The 5703-nt window shown below is 44.9% G+C and overlaps 1 protein-coding gene across 3 annotated transcripts in view; it reads left to right on the forward strand.

The window, feature by feature from the left end:
* The first annotated feature begins 49 nt into the window (after positions 1–49).
* LZTFL1 (leucine zipper transcription factor like 1) overlaps positions 50–5703 on the forward strand; it is a 20405-nt gene continuing 14751 nt past the window's right edge. For 2 of the 3 annotated variants that reach the window (XM_017734484.1, XM_017734485.1), the window contains exon 1: positions 57–138. The gene's annotated coding sequence lies outside the window, so the exon portion shown is untranslated. Of the gene's footprint in view, positions 139–5703 lie in introns of all 3 variants that reach the window. The other variant, XM_008633870.2, reaches the window with a different exon arrangement.

The raw sequence follows: 5703 nt of genomic DNA on the forward strand, positions 1-5703 counted from the left end.
GCAGCCCCGGCAGCCTGCGCTTCCGCACCGCCCGGCCCGGGAGGGCGGGCAGCACCGCAGCACCGCCTTCCTCCCGCCCCTCCCGGCGCGGGTCGGGGAACTCGGGATAAGCTGGGGTGGGAAAGACCTCCGCGATCGGTGAGTCCAGGTCGTACAGGTTAATGGCAGCCCAAAAAGAAGCCTGGGGGTTGTTTCAGTACAGTTTAGTCAGGTTGGTTGCTGAAGGTTAAAACAGAGGAAAAAATCACGGTAAGGCTTCTTTTCTCAAGGGGCTAAACCTCCAAGAAGAGGAGGCTCAGGGGGTCCTCATCGCTCTCTACAAGTACCTGAAAGGAGGCTGTGGCCAGGTGGGGGCCGGTCTCTTCTACCGGGCCTGCAGTGAGAGGACAAGAGGAAATGGCCTTAAAATGAGAGGGGGGGGATTCAGCTTAGAATGGGGTGTTTACGAGGCCTCTGGCTGTGGGTGATGTGGTTTAGGTGTTACAGTGGCAGTGCTGGATGGACACCTGGACTGGATGATCTTAAAGATCTCTTTCAACCTTGATAATTATTCTATGATTCTATAAATATGTCTTAGCATACCCTAGAAAGAAGACAGTTCAAAGACTTGTCCAAGAGCACAGGCAAATTTAGTGTGAGAGAAAAAAAATTTTAAAACTGGATCTTACTGCACGCACACCATGCTCCCTCTTCAACCTTTGTTATGATTCAAGTCTGACTGCTTGAATCAACAGCATTTGGTAGAGGCTGTACTCTTAATAATTAAGACTCTCTGTGGAAATTGGAGGAAGATAATCTTTTTGAAAGAACTGTAAAAGAATAGCGCTTAAAGAAAATCTCATCACTAACACAGTACCCAGGGGCTCAAATTATAACAATACAGCATGTAATCACATACTGTTTTTCAGATTCAACAGAAGTGCCGTTATAGAAAAAGTATACTGCAGGGAACACAGGATAAGTTCCAAGGAGCAATCCTTCTGGCAAAGGAATGGTTTCTTATTAGTATTAGCCTGTAACTGACAGTTTAGTATCATTTCTAAAAAGAAAAATGCATGCAATATTGGCCATTATCTCCTGCAGTAATGAGATATCCCCCAAAAGATGCCTGTGAGTGTTTACGGTTCATTCTCAAATCATTCAGGAAAGTGCAGTCTGGCATCACTCTTACTGTTATGGATTATGCATTATAGAGGCATCTCAGTGATAGTACTGGATAATGGTGGCTTATGGCTTCTCTGAATAGATTATTAGATTTTTTTTTATCTGCTTGAAATTCTCTTTCCTGCTAAAGCAATAAAAATGTTGAACTGACAACATCATTCTGGTCTAGGAAAATGAACTAGTTGACATCATCTGTGTTGTTTTCACAGTTCACACTGCGTGTATTTACAAGAAAGAAAGGCAAGTGAGAGCTGCTATGAAACAGCTCTCTGAAAAGTCTCAAAATTTTCCTAAGGGACTTTTCTTTCTCCATGCATAGCTAACAAACAGCAACAAAAACTCAGCCCTACAGTTCTATTACTCAGAGACTTTGCTTACGAACCACCAGCTACGATCATTACCATAGTAATTGTAATTTGTTAGTCATTCTTCAAGTCATAGCGATAATGCAGAGTTCTCAGCTTATGTGCAGTGAGACTTCTAGAGATGGATAACCTTTCCTTGGGCAGTACAATAGTTTGTGTCTGGAAGTAACACCAGAGCTAAGCAGTGCCCATGGTAATTGATAGCATCCCCTCTATTTGTTAGGTATAGCCCAGCTTCCTAAAGAACAGTGCTCTGAATTTGTGGAGACAGGCACGTGAATAAAAAATAAATGTCCTTTGATTTCTGTTGAAGAAAAGCATAAATGCAACCCTGGCATGGATCTGAAGTTTGTATCTAATTTCTTCTGGATGGCAATCTCATGTCATGTTTGCAGTAGGTTTTCTTTGAAGTTCTTATCCAAAATGAATGCAGTAATTCCCCAGGAAAGTTAAAATAATCTGGGTTTTTTTCAGTCAACAGGACCAAATGTAATTTGAATTGTACATTTAGTTGCATTAGGGCACCATGATGTAGGAGGCAGTGTTCCAAACAGGCTTCCCCATGGAAAATACTCCGTTTGATCCTGTGGGAATGATGGTATCATTCTCATGGGATTGATAGGACTCTCAAGCATGCAAGCACAGAAGGGGAGCTTGGATTGTTAGGGAGGTTTGCAGACACAAATGCAATCTATCTTCTCCTGTAACTTTAAAGAGGCTTAGATCTGGATGACAGAAATACTATACTGACTGTTCTCCACACACAACTACTCTCTTGTCCTCATCACTGTAGACACTTCCACTGCCCCGGGGTCCCTGCTCACTTTGGCTGGAAGGATTTGCAGACCTCTGACTCCTGCTTCTTCAGGTCAGATGAGAAATGTTTGAAGAAGATAACTGATCAGAATTGTTTCCTTAGAAAATATTGATTGTGAGTGGTAAAGCAGCGATCTGTTTCAGTGGGTTGTGAGGGGAGCAGAAGAAGCTTGAGGACCCAGGTGCAGCTGTTAATTATTTGTGAAGTAGACACTGCTCTTTGAGGCCCCTGATCCCAATGCTCCCCCCTCCAAATATTACCCATGAAAGGTGATAATTTTGTTTGTAATTCTGTGCTGTTTTCCTCAGAACACCATTTTTGCCCTGGTGTCCTTTGTGGAAGCTCTGGAGGTTGGCAACAGCAAGCACAAAAATCCTTATCACAACCTAATGCACACTGCAGATGTGACATGGACGGTCTCTTATCTCCTTTTCTCCTTTTCAAGACTGACATAGCACTAAGTACAGGAGACAGCTAAAGCCAGACAACACTGACAGGAACGGATTGAAGGCTTAAACAAAAAGAAATAATGAGCATATGGTACATTCCCACAGTGGTTGTCAAGACAGACAACAAATATCTTTGAAGGTGGGCTAGAGAAATTGAAAGCAGACATATTCCAGAATGATGATCAGCCACTGCAGTTTGGGTTTGACTGGCAATTCAGAAAGTTGCCGGTCCACTCAGTGGGGAGGATAAATGGTAGTGAAGGCTCAAATTGTACAGGATACATATGTATCTCATTCTGTTCTTTTCTTACTCCTGGTTATTGCCACAGTCAGAAAGGAAACAAAATGCTTTTTAGTCTGATTCTGTGTGACAGCTCTTTAGCACCTGTTGTTGGCTTCATCTTTTCCCAGCATCTCATTTGCCCTTGGCCCCTGCATTGGCAGAAGTGTAGGGGCAAAGGCATCAGTGAAAGGGAGGTTCATCTGTTCAGTGTTTTGTGCTATTCTCTCTTGTTACACCATGGCCATTCAGGGATTGCTCTCTTTGTGGCTGGTACTTGAATACATGCACTTCTGTTCTTTTGTGCTTCATTTCACTGGGGTCCCTTCACTAACAAGTGTACAGAAGCAGCCAAGGAAAGCACTTCCAGGTGCTGAACACTCAATAATTCCATTTATGCACAATCATTCCAAGCTCCATAACTAGGAACTGTGGAAGAAAAGGAATGAGAGAAACCCATGGTTGAACATGTTTTGGTCCAACAAAATGCCAGCACTTTTTCTGATGCCATGAGTACCTTAGATGGGCTGTACAAAATCCCCATAAAAATTGTCAGTCAACATTGCTCATGGCAATACTTGTGTTTCCTGCTGTGTGTTGGTAACACCTTTTTCTGCACACCTTGCTGAGGAATCTGAAGAAGTGATGCTGCCAGCATGTACCGTGTGGTGGAGCAGAGGACAGAGAGGTGCAAGCTAACAAGGCATAGCATAGCTCTTGCCAGGTCTTTTAGGCCAGTTTCAACTACTGTAGAGCTGCTTATGCTCAGGAACAACCTTCCGTGCATATGGTCTGTCTTTCTGCACTCCCTTGATTGCCACATGGATTTCAGTTCTGAGGACAGACCTGGATGCCCTTCCCTGAGGGCATGCTCCAGGGCCTCCTGTAAACATGTCTTGAGTCTCCTGTGCTGAATGTAGACTGCACATGTGACTTGTGTTTACTGAAACAGATTTGGAAGGAGTCAGGCTTTATCTGTCTCAAGAGTTGATCCAGATGATTTTGATGGAATTTTTGTCACTTGTTCCTGATTGTGTCTAAAGTAAATAGAAATTAGGTTAGATTTGCCACTAATACAGCTGCTTACTCAAAATCGCCCGTTAATCCTAAATTGGTCACTGCTGCTTTTAGGGCCAGTAGTTAATGAAAATGCACTGCAGGCTGTAGTCAGTAAGACAAATACAATGTTGAGGAATGCAAATTGCAATGGATCCCATTTTTCCCTCTCAAACTGTGGAAGAAGGGCAGTTTTCCCTTGGGGCTACTCAGCTCCGGAAAGTGCCTGGATGGAAACAGCTGCCCAAGTGCAGCAGCCCTCCTGCCTGTGTGTGTTCCAAATGGCCTTTTCCCAGCTTGCTGCTTCCTGGCCTGTTAGTCATTTTGCTGTGTCATTCCAGTGCTCTGCTTTCACTGCTTGTCTAGGTATGGAAGGTGACACCAGCTTTTGAAGTGTCCACTGGTGTCATGGGAGAAGGCCATTACATCCCTTCTTCCTGTTCATAATGGGACAGATTCAATGATCGGCATTTCCTCTGTCTGTGGCTCACTAATATTGCACCTCTGCTGTGACAGATCTGGTCTCCTTCTGCAGGCCTTGAGGACAATTAATGAACAAAATCCATAATTTCAGTGTGCCTTTTGCTTACACTGGAAAATCCCAAGCTCTGTCAATATTACTTTCATCCTCTCCTTAGGTGCAATCAGGGTACAAGACAACTGGGCCAGCTACAAATGGTTAGACTTCTTCCATACACTCAGGGGATGGATGCAAAGTTATTTTTCCACATTTTATAAACTTTTTGGCTGATCCAGGTGAAAGACTCTGGTGACAGTTACCCCACCTGGAGTACTGCATCCAGCTCTGCAGTCTCCAGCATGGGAAAGACATGGACCTGTTGGGGTGAGTTCAGAGGAGGGCCACCAAGATGATTAGGGAGATGGAGCACCTCTCCAATGAGGAAAGGCTGAGATAATTGGGATTATTCAGCCTGGAGAAGGCTTTAAGGTGCCCTAATTATGGCCTTCCAGTACCTGAAGGGAGCCTACAAGTGCTCGTAGTGACAGGACAAGGGAGAACGAGTTCAAACTGAGAGTAGGTTTAGATTAGTTATTAGGAAAATATTCTTCACCGTGAGGGTGATGAGGCACTGGAACAGGTTGTCCAGAGAAGTTGTGGACGCCCAGTTCCTGGGAGTGCTCAAAGCCAGGTTGGATGGGGCTTTGAGTAACCTGGTCTAGTGGAACTAGATGACCTTTAAGGTCCCTGTCAACCCAAACCGTTCTATGATTCTGTGTTGTCCTGCTGACATGCTAATGCTTTGCAAAAATCCGTGTTTAGTGAAAAAGCCTTTGGAAAAAAATCTTAGGTGATGTAAATAAACGCGGGATATTGCCCATCGCGCCGAACTGCCCCTACCCCTTCAGCAGCTCATTGCTGCACAGTAGAGTTTTCCAAACTGCACCTGAGCACGTACGAAATCCAAAGGTAAAGTAAAATAAAGAAAACAGCGCCTTTATCCGCTTCCACGGCGCGCGGGTCACGTGGGCGCGCCGCCGCCAATCGGAGCGCGGCGAGGGCGCTCGCCAGGCTTCGGTGTCCCTGGCAACGCTGGGGCCGCCGCCACCCCC

The sequence above is a fragment of the Corvus brachyrhynchos genome, unplaced genomic scaffold, assembly GCF_000691975.1.
Source record: "Corvus brachyrhynchos isolate BGI_N302 unplaced genomic scaffold, ASM69197v1 scaffold94, whole genome shotgun sequence".
Taxonomy (NCBI): domain Eukaryota; kingdom Metazoa; phylum Chordata; class Aves; order Passeriformes; family Corvidae; genus Corvus; species Corvus brachyrhynchos.